Here is an 11572-nt window from a genome sequence, read left to right as displayed (position 1 = left end):
TATATATATATATATATATCACTATGCAATATCTCTTGTTATTACTTAAAAATGTTTTATTTATATTTGTAACAAACGAAATGGTATATCTCTTTCGGAAGAAAACGATCGCGCCTCGATCGATCGGTTATTCGATTTGAATTGGACGTTGTGCGTTTGCCTAGCAAGTACGTGTGCGGAGAGAAGGATCGGATAGCAACGAGTGCCACAGTCTGATGAGGAATTCGAATCACAGAACCGGACTCGTAAATCAGGTTACCTCAGGCCGCCTCTCGATATCTGATTGTTTTATCGCTATTTACAAGTGTAATTTCGGCTTATAAATCATGGAAAAAGAAACGGCTATAAATTTTGCAAGGCAACCAACCGATCACGGCGACGACGACGACGAAGACGCATTAATTCGTCAAAGAACTGACCAGGAATGAGTTAGAATGAAAAAAAAAAAAAAAAAAACCCCATACAGCCGCGGAAAGCGTCAAACAGTAATACACGATACATCGGACAACATATCGATTATTCTTTTTGTGCGATAGGAAGAGAGAAAAAAAATGTGAGAGCGAGAAATCGCGAAAGAGAGAGAGAGAGAGAGAGAAAGAAAGAAAAGTAACAAAGAGTATCGGCATATGTGTGATGCTGTCTTGTGGATATTATTGTCGCTTACAGTCGTAGGTTTTTGCTATTAATTAAATCGCGAGAGGACGCTCATTCACGGAAGAGAAAGAGAGAGAGAGAGAAAGACACACGGTCGCGGTGCAGTGCGGTGGTATAATCCGTGCAAGATAAAAACGATATTCGACAGTTAACTCTTGCGACTGAGATGGACACACACGAGGCAAGGGTGAAGCACAGCGATCGTTAAGCTTTTACGCTCGGCCGCAGCGAGCGAAGCAGTAAAAGAGAACCAAATAGATCCGGGCATCTAGCTGTGACGCGCTTATGAATAAATTGCGGCGAGGAAGCGGCGGCGGAGCGACGCTTTCAAATCCGCTAACAGGATTTTTCTGGAAGTTCAATTATTCGCGCGACAAGCATCGGGTGTACAACCGCATAAACATGACGGAACGAAAATACAGAACGTGCGATTTTAGCAATTTCGAGAAAAGTGAAACATCGAAAACGTCTCTGTGAACACAGAAGGGAAAAACACAAAGGACAATTCTAAACACACGATGTAAACGAAACAGAAGGCGAAGCTGCAGGCCGGAGAAAATTCTCTGGCATCTATACGCGCATCTATCTGTCTGTCTGTCTCTCTCCTTATACATATATATAAGTATATATATAAGTAAGTATAATGAATTTATTTATGCTTTTGAAGGCAATCTTTGATATACTAGTGTGTGTTTCATTTTTGATGCACAATTTTCAACAACGTCTTAAATTTTTCGTTTTTGTGTTCGCTACTAACTTCAGTAACTCAGTTAGTCAATTAACTTAACGGCGCGTATGTAATATTGTTAACTTTACGAAAATTAATATTTTGCAAAAAATAGAGGGACAAGTTTTTCAGCGTTTTCAGTTTTCCACGGTTTTTACGGTTACATGGCACATGATCGACTTTCAGAGAAAAGATATATGAATGCAAGAACTAACTTTTTCATTTATTACAAAAGCGTTATATAACACAATGCAGGTACAAAGTTATTAAAAGTGAAACACAAATTCTAAAGGGATAAAATAAATTTTGTGATTTTCTATATTTTTACCGACTTAGTGTATTTTTAAACGCCAGCAATAACGTGAACACTCTGCATTCTTATACGTAGTTATTACTAAAAAGTACGCAAAGAAAAAATACGTCTTGTATATATGAAAAACATCTTAGATCAGTATTAAAAAGTCCATTAAAACTTAAAACTACTGGAGTTGTCCGTATATGTGTGTATGTGTATGTATCGATCGCCTCTCCTACCTTACTTCTATATAACAGTAAATACACAGGTAGATCGTTTTTACAAGCAAATCGACGCTCATTACCGTCATTATGTGTCATTTGGTACATTGCGCCGAAGTGATCGTAAAAGCGTGTAATTCTTGGACAACCGCGCGAACTGGTATGAAATAAACGTTTTCCACGCGATCTTAGCCGATATTCCTCAAGTTTCGCATTACTTGCCAAGAGAGAATCTTACTTTTATTTTCTCTTTTCTTTTGTAATCTCGCGAAGAGCGAGTATCACAGTTTCGCGAAGCGAGAAGCTAAATACTTAGGCACGTAAAGCGGAAACTCGTAAAATAAGAAGAAACCGCTCATCTCACCTTCCTTCACTTTTCCCCGCGTTGTGTGTTTATAAGTACTTATTATTTGACGAGATTAATTAGAAAAAGAAATGATAAAAAACCTATTAATGATAATTTTGAAGCAAACATAATACACATACGCACACACATGTGAAAAAAATAAGAGCCATTAACAAATTAAATTGAAATTCGCAGACAAAGCAAAATGAAGATAACATTAGTTTGAAAATAATTACGAGATGTTTCTTTATATAGCAAATGTTATTTAAATATTTATTAATATTACTTATAGAGAGAAAGAGCGAGAAAAATGCAACTTTGACGTCCTCCGACTTAAAAATACAGAAAAATATATTATAACATTTCTCTTGCAAACATCGTTTAGCGCGGCAGTTATCTTTGGACAAACGTGCTCGGTATATTTCTTCGCAGAATAAAAGCTCGGGCGTATGTTTTTTCTTTCTATTCTTTTTTCTTTTTTCTCTTTTTTTTTTTTCTACTTTGCGACCGCATTTTATAAATATTTCGCGATCGAGCGTTCAACTGAAAATCACTTTGTGCCCGAGCAGGCAGTGCAGGCGTTAAGTATCTGCAACGATGCAAAATCTCTTTTGTGAGATTAAAAACGGTTAATTGGACGAGACGCCTCGTTTGTGACGATAGCAGTAAGCGTTCATTGACCACCGCTCGTCGAGAGTATTATCGTTCCGTCGTGTTCTCTCTTCGTCTGCCGTACGCCGATAAAAATAACCGCACGAGTTTTCCTTCCGAGTTTCGTCGGTTTTATATCGGATATTGTCAAACGATTCGTTTTCTCGTCAAAAATGCGCAAAACGAAATCGAGGGGCGAGCTCGAAAACGCGTGCATTAGTCGCAGCCAGCAGCATGCTCTCTTTAGCACGACCATGAACTTGACCCTGATTCTTCATCCGACCCACATCAACTCAGACCAAGCGGCAGCTATACGTAAGGACAGTGGCAGAGCGAAGCCAGTTTTCCGCTGAGGAACTCGGCCATGCAAGAAAGAGCGGAAGAGCGGAAGAGCGAGAACGAGAACGAGGGGTGAGAATGAGGGTAAAGTTGAGGGTGACCATGGTTAGGTCCTCGCCGAAATAGACAGAGTTGATTCATCCTTTCTCTCTCTCTCTCTCTCTCTCTCGACAAGAAGACTCGAGCGCAAAGTCCCTCGTGGCTAGGTCAAACTGTCTCGAAGCAGTTCACCGGATTTTCCAGATACCTACACCTTGTTATACAGATCAAACGTTGCTGCAATACCAATCTTCCTCCTTTACTCGTGTTTTCGATCGACAATGATGCATACGCGACGGAAAAGTCGAGGTACAAAGCTACACGATGGTTACTGAAAATGCTGATTCAGGATCTTCATGAATATTTTTAGAAAAAAAAGATAATCCATAGTTTACATATTTTACATAACTTTCCTCCTTTTTTATGTCGCACACTGTACTTTCGTTCTGTTGTTTTTCGTGAGCGAAGAGGAAACTTATATTCTTTGATAAATTTTATGAGTGAAGATATAACAAAGAGAAAAAAGAAAAATGTATATTCTCATTCTCTGTCTTCTCGCGGCGTGTTTCGTATTTTTCTATCGGTCGTTTTGGACCCCGCGCTCGATTCCCCGGGTAAGTCGAAAAGCAAGAAGGGGAACCTCTCTCTCTTTCTCTCTCTCTCTCTCTCTCTCTCTCTCTCTCTCTCTCTCTCTCTCTCCGTTAGGCGGGAATGCATAATTCATATCTCACTTGCGATTCGCCAGAGTGCAGATCCTTCCACGAATCCGCTTTTATTTTGATTCGGCTCGGAGTTACTTTTGTTATTAAAGGAAACTTCGCTGAGCGCGCGCGCGCGTTTCGTACGTCTACGATTATGCAACTTCGATCGATGTTCAGGCATTTTTTACGAGCTGTCTATTAAATATACAATCTTCTCCAATCAGAATCTCTCTCTCTCTCTCTCTCTCTCTCTCTCTCTCGTTGATTTTGTTCTCCGTAATTAAGAGCGCAAATGATAATGGATATACTCGATGAATAATATCGCGGCTGATTCCTTCCGTATAAACAACTTGAGGGATTTTTTATCGTTGTACCTCTACCGAAACGAACATCAAGAATTGATCAATCTCGGGAGTGTTTTGCGATGAGGAAGCTTATTAAATTTCATTCCTTGTCGGAACTGTTGGTAGCTCGTGCCACGGGACGGCGATAAAATTAGACAAATACTGGAAGATCGATAATCGTAATTTATCAAACTAAAAAAACAAAGAATAACATCGGCAAGAAAGGGAAATAAGCTGTTAAAAGCATAAAAAATCTATCGAAAAAGCAAAGTAATATTAATTATGTCTCGCCGAGTTCTCCGATTCTCGTATTGCTCCTGATACTTAATCGATTTTTAACGGAAAAATACTGGAAAATAAGAACGAGAATACAAAGAATACTCTCCGATTAGGTTACACACGACAAAAGTGACAAACACGACGATGTAAATCCTCCATTTTTCGTTATCAGCAACTTCCGCGCGATCTGACGTCGCGGCAGTCATCGGGATAGACTGGCCGTAAGTTTTTGACGGGGACTGTACTCGCGCTGGAAAATCCATTTCGTTTTAACTTTACGTTCAAATTGAATGTTTTGTAGTTGTGTGTCGACTTGGGTGAGATGTAGCTGCCGGGGGTAGAAAACGAGGGAGGGATGGGTAGATGGTTGACGTGGTGGAAGTTGATAGAGGAGGGAACATAGTGGTGGTATGAGGATGGTCAGAGGAGAGAAGAGGGGACCTGAAGTCTAGAGGGTAGGCGGGTGAGTGGAAAGGGGATTGCGGAGGTACCAAAGGAAGAAGACCGTATTCCACTTGCGCTCTCTCTCTCTCTCGTCCCCTCTTCTCTAAATCACATTCATCAGAAGCGGACGGCCGCGCCGTTCCATTCCGCTCCTCTCTGCTTCATCCTGCCTCGCGTCATACTAGGGGTGGTACATGGTGCACGGGGATACCGAAGAAGGTGCAGCGCCCCGCGATGAGGTATAGGTGAGGGGTGCAGATCCGTATACCGAAGAGGAGAGAGGAGCGAAGAGGGCGAGCGAGATGGTCGATGAAGGGAGAGACAGGGGTATAAGGGAGAAAAAGAGAGAGAGACGCGCGGATATTGATTCCCGCGGGATATGCGCGCGTTCAACGAGACTCGGAAGTCTGAAAACGTACGTATGCTGTTTTTAAGGATGTACATGCATAGGTCTTGTAGAACCGCCGTTGTATCGCGATTCAAAAGTTTCTTGAGCACCTTCTCCCAAGGAATGTTTCGAAAGATCGTTTCATTAATTGTAAACTGTTGCAGACGTACAACATGGTTGCCAAAATTAAATTTTTAAAATGCAACGGTAATGCGGAAAATTTTTATTGTCGTTTTAATCAGAGTCTGTATTTGAATTTTTAAACGCAAAAATGTAACCCGAAGAAAAATATGATGTTGTCGTTTTTATTAACATACCTACTGCTATATTAAGCATAATCGCGATATGGCATAATTGATAATATAATAATCAATAATTGCGATCAAAAACGTACACACTATAAGAACATACGGCATATTTGTTGTTATTAGCATCGAATTCTATAGCCCGCGAGGTAATTTCAGAAAACAGAGATGATTGCGCTCACATAGTGCATAGTTCTTTGACGATCGACGGTTGCACCGTCAATAGTGTTAACGAGATAACACTACGGCATTCAAACACGTTCGAAATATATGTGCGAGATTCGCGTGTAACAAGGTCGAGGGAAATTAGAGCACGACCGGTGTCACGGTAAAATTGCTAGAGAATGTCCGCTTACGCTCGTTTGACGTGGGTGGACGAGCGTATTACAGAAGAGTGAAATGGGAGGGAAAAAATGAAAGTGAAAGAAGCCACGAACAAAAGAGAGCCAGCGAGTGGAACGATATGGCGAGGGATAAGGACGGTTTTAAGGTTGTAATCTTTAGACGGCGGGTGCGGATAACGGATGTACGTGGCATAGGGGAGACCCTCTTAAGAAAGCTCAGAGCTAGGACGTCGACGAGAGGCATGGGAGGAGAAGAGAGAAAGAGTCTCTGGAGAAGAGAGGAGAAAGAGATATCACGTTTGACCCCACGGTCGCGTGATTCCTCTTCCTCGTTTTCGCTCGTTCCCTCCGCGCATCGTTCTCTCTGGCTAGCTGGTTAGATGGCTCGCTCGGGGCGAAAATCCAGCGCGCGTAAACCAACACACCGCACGCCACTACAAACTCCACTCACCACGAACGTCCTCCACTTTGCCAACCAACCCAGCCAGTTCGGGCTAACCACCTTCCTGCCTGCTAGCCTGTCTGCCTGCCTGCCTGTTACCTACTGCCGTTACTACTAATGCCCACTACTACAACTGTATGGCTCCCTTCGTTGTTGATACGCGCGTCACTACCACTACACCAGCGTTGTTCTACCGCCAACACATCCGTCGAGCCACCGCTGCTGCTACTACCGGTGTTGCTGCGGCTACAACCTACGAGAGAGAGCACATTTCATGAATGAAACCCACGTGCGAACCACGTGACTTGCTAGCCGTCACTGACCCTACGTTTACGATGCCAACGATCGGTTCTACTTCGTAATATAACGTTCCGTACACGCCGCTTTCTCGTCGCAGTTTGCCGGTGATCAACTTGACCGCGATGTGACGTTCTATGATACGACGAGTTCTTGAGTAACAGAATCCAAGTATCGACTAAATCTCGTTTCTAGAAAAGTGTTACGCCAAGTGCAGAGCTCTGATAGAAATATTATGTAATTTAAATTTATAGTTACTCGTACTTTTTGATGTTTCATTTAATAAAAAGTTTGTAAAAAAATATTTATATCTACTGCATACGCATGTTTTGTACTAATATTCGCTTCAATTATGACTACCACAAAAATAAAGCGAATTTGATGTAATTTTCTGGTTATTTTGTGTATATTAATATTAATAGTTCACACATACACACACGCACACAAAGTGAAATTAATAAAAATAAAAAATGCAATAACTGTCTCGCATGCACGCAGCAAAATTCTGATTCTATATGTTCCGCTTTGATTCTATATGTAAAAGTAATTCTTAAAAACTTACTATTACTACTATTTATAGAAACGTCACGTGATGATTCACAATGATTGTTTTACACACTACTGAATGACTCGTGCGGGTTTCTTCCATTTCCATGTTGATCGTCCCACACTCATCATCCCCCGCTGTTAGGTAGTCAACTGGTCGCGCAGCAGGAGTCGAAAACGGTGGGTGTAAAATTCATGTCGTGATTTTCTTGTCTTCGTTATCTAACCATTCAGTCACTAGAAACAAAAAATCAATCACGGAAAAAATAGATTCTCCGATCTCTATTTTTGTGCGTATACACTACGTAATCTATGTGTATTGTGACGGAAAAAGGTCGTGCCGAGATATTTTTTTATCTCCAATATCGCTATTGTGTCTCACGTGAGTTCTCGACGATCGAAATCGATAAATATATATTTTGAATAGAAAAGATTTATATACTAATTATATATTAATAATGTTTACACTAGCTAATAGAAGAATAAAATCGATTCGATTTTTTATATCGGATAGTCGCTCTTAATTTGTGATTTGCTCATACTAGGCTCGATCTTGTTCTCCAAAAAAGAAAAAAAATGAGCTTATTCGATACATGACGCTCAGGAGAAGGCAATGAGGCTGCAAAGAGTACAAAGGTGGCATCCATGACTCTAGGGTTTTCGCGGTGCGACGCGGGCCGCTCGTGTTCCCGTCGTAGTCGCGCATACCGTCGAGAAGGAGGGAAGAAAGTCGGTCTGCTCCGCGAATCCCGCGTGAGCGGGAGAAACGGACGTTCGTCGTTGCATCGAACAGCCGAGAGAGAAAACGCGCGAGAGAAACCGGCGAGAAAGGAAAAGAGAGAGAGAAAGAGAGAGAGAGACCTCGTCAGTCAGACAGAACAGGTAGCAACGCCGGGGGTTTTCATGTGGTGGGATGGCCCGCCTTGCCGCTGCACCCGACGGGCACTATCGCGGTAGCACGCGTAAGCGCGCGATGTCGCGATGTTGCACGCGCGACCTAACCTAACCTAACCTGCTTATACCCGACGGCAACCGTAACGCTCCGTTTACACATCCGTAATCCGTGCCGCACTTGGGGGGTTGCACGGCTCGTCTAACCTTTGAGGATCTATCCGCGTGTTGTTCGCGCCCGCGCATCCAAGAGAAAAGAGAGATAGAGAGAGAGAGAAAGTTTCCTGGCCGCTTCTCCGCTACCCCTTCGTCGATCAACGTTACTAAGCCACCACTGCCGCCGTCGTCGTTGCCGCTACCACCGCCGCGATCGTTCGGTCGCGCGCGCGATAGCCAGCGGACCGGTCGGTTTTCACCTTCTTTTGCACAAACCGCACGAGGCGAGAAAGAAAAAGAAAAGAAGAGAGAGAGTCTCGCCTCGCACTTGCGTCTCGCCTGGCACCTGCTCAACCTCGACTGGTGACGATCGTGTCTTGTCGTCCACGTGCTACGTCGACGGTTTATTTTGAGCCGCGCGCGTACACGCCGCGCCGATCGATCGCGCGATCGACAGTGGTCGAGAGAGAGAGAGAGAGAGAGAGAGGGAGGGAGAGAAAGAGAGAGGAGCGCGAGATATTGCGACGTGGCTTTCCGATCGACGCGACTCGCAATCGATAAGTATACCGCGCGCGCTGTTTTTGCCGTCTATTTTCATTTCATTTTCAATTAATAAAAAATTCAGAGGTAATCTTTATTATCTTTGAAGTTGGCCGCGGATAGATGACTCTCGCGACACGCTCGATCAATTTCGATAATCGAAAGCGTCGAGGTTAGTCGGCGTTAGATCGCGCGAAGTGGTCAGCTAGAAATTTATTCACGCGCGAGTCGTTGACTCTCACGGTGGTGTTTCGTGCAATCACGCGCGATCGCACAAAAGTAAATACGTAAAGCTTAAGTAGTAGCATATAAATCCTAAAAAAACGCAACGCGAGAGAGGAGGAGAACCACGCAAGAAAACCACAACGGGCTTTTTTGTGAGATTATCTCGATCATCGTCGAGTGTGTCACGCGACACGGGAAGACTAACTTCGCGTCGTCGGTGCGCGCACAACGACGACAACGACGACGACGACGAGGACGACGACGACGACGACGACGACGACGGCAAGTCGTACAATGAGCGACGGTATAGTCGGTGCAATCGCGATCAGTTTGTTCGGTATTAGTTTTTGTCAAGCTATGTGTTTTGAGAGTGTGTGATCGATGATGGCTTTTCATTCACAAGGACTCGTTCCAGGCGGTGAGAAGAAGCGTCGGGTCAGCATGGACGCCGGTTACTCCGTTCTCAATAGCGATCTCGACGCCTGCAGGATGTTTGACCAGTACGCTTACAAGGTGAGTGTTGTGCAAACGACACTAAGACGCGCGATCGCCGATTTTTTTTTTTTTTTTAACGGTTTTTAGATCTGCGCGCGTGTAAAGATAATCGATAATTCGCACGAGAGAAAATCAAAAATCAGCTTTTTCACGAATACGGTTAATTTACCGGACAAATTCGAGATAAACGCGTCGCGCAAACTTGTAAGACAGTTATCAAAAATAATATCGCCATTAATCCGTGTTTCGACTCCGGAAGGTTCAGATTGCGGATGTTGTTGCGTGCTGTAACCATTTTATATACGCGCATAAATAATCCTGCAAAATAAAGCGTTTACGCTAACACTAGCCGCGGTAAATATTGTTTTTTTTTTTTAATTATACTTGCCGACGCGTTGTAACGAAAAGCTTACAACTTTTGGAGCGCATTGCGTTCCGCGTGCACGTTGGCTTCTAAAGAGCGTTTGGAACTGCTGCGAATGATGATGTCATTCGAGATAGAGTTGTGATCTTGATATTACACATCATCCCGCGTGGCACGGAAAATAGTTTTACGCAATCGGCATTGTTGTAATTATACTCGTAGATGCGAAAAAGACAGAGCCGAGATGGAACAAATGATTCATCAATTACTCGAGAAACGATAAAATAGAAAACTTTCGTGTTTATTAATCCTGTGTCAATGTTTAAATAATCAAAGATAAAAAATGGTAAACATTATAATGTGCAAATAACGCTCGTATATTTATTTGTATTAGAAATTCAAGTAGTTTCGCGCATAAAAGTATGTTGTTCTCCCCTTTTTCATCTTCCCGAATTGATTGTCGGTTAAAATGACGATGTACTTTTCGCCGCGAGATCGCGATCTCTACGCGATTTACAGGAGAAGCAATTATCACTCATATAACAATACTTCGAGGAGAGATTGGTATAAACATCAAATGGTAAAAATCAAATCTCGAAGTTTTACATTAATAAATTTTCCGCACGAAGCGCCAAAAAATGTGAATCAACAAAGACAAAAAAATATCGCAGAAGCACGTACACGCGCGTGCAGTCGCGTTGGTTATAACGACGATGTACATTATCACGCGTAGATCCTCGCTCGGGTTGTTAATTCCTCGACGTTCTCTATATCCCGAAGTGCCTTTCTTTCTCGATCTTTGTATTCTAAAATAAATCGTTGTATACTTTTGTCTTCATGTGTACCTTTGAGAAAAGATTCTCTTTTAGAAATCCTCGGCACATGGAAAGATACACAAAACTGTGCACACAAATATTAAGTCGAAGCAAAACATTTCTCTTTATATTTGTGATATAAGATTGAACCAATGTTTGTTAATCAAGTCGACGTTGTGGCTTCGATGTTTTTTTTTCGTCTGTAAAAACAGTTGCGCAATGCTTTATGCAAAACTTTGCTCGCAGAATTTAGAACGTGTGAAGTTTTATTTTCAAAAAACTATACCTTTGCTTTCCAAAAAAAACTCCCAACATAGATTTTACACCAACCTGATGTGCGTATATGTTACGTGCAGATATTAATTTATAATCGCGATAGAGTTACACGAGTTTGTAATTGCAACGATTGAAAAATGTGGTTAATTTTGCGCCGATTCCTTGGTATTCGATAGTCGGCATTCCGATCTGTGTTTCTGCCCTCATTCATCCCCCGCATCATGAGGGGCCCCTCCCTTTCTTCGCTTCCACACTCTTCTCTTCTCACCCCTTTTGTCTCACTTACTCGTATATATTGCTCTCTACCCTACTACTATCTTCAGCAACAGCAGCAGCAGAACCACCACCACCATCACCACCACCACCACCACCACCACTACCACCACCACCACCACCACCACTATCACTGCCACCACCACCACCACCACCACCACTACCACCACCACCA

The 11572-nt window shown here is 42.7% G+C and overlaps 1 long non-coding RNA gene across 2 annotated transcripts; it reads right to left on the bottom strand.

Moving 5' to 3' along the window:
* Positions 1-2363: 2363 nt before the first annotated feature.
* On the bottom strand, positions 2364-7936 carry LOC109860808. 2 transcript variants are annotated; one of them, XR_002250881.1, is made up of 4 exons: positions 7829-7936; positions 7379-7599; positions 6843-7037; positions 2364-6772 (listed from the first exon to the last, which is right to left on the bottom strand). It is a non-coding gene; the product is annotated as an uncharacterized LOC109860808 (long non-coding RNA). The 2 variants fall into 2 exon arrangements; XR_002250880.1 differs by having other exon boundaries at positions 6843-7007.
* Positions 7937-11572: the final 3636 nt, after the last annotated feature.

This window comes from Pseudomyrmex gracilis, unplaced genomic scaffold, assembly GCF_002006095.1.
Source record: "Pseudomyrmex gracilis isolate BER0280 unplaced genomic scaffold, ASM200609v1 scaffold_470, whole genome shotgun sequence".
NCBI lineage: Eukaryota > Metazoa > Arthropoda > Insecta > Hymenoptera > Formicidae > Pseudomyrmex > Pseudomyrmex gracilis.
This window is presented reverse-complemented; position numbering and strand designations above follow the sequence as displayed.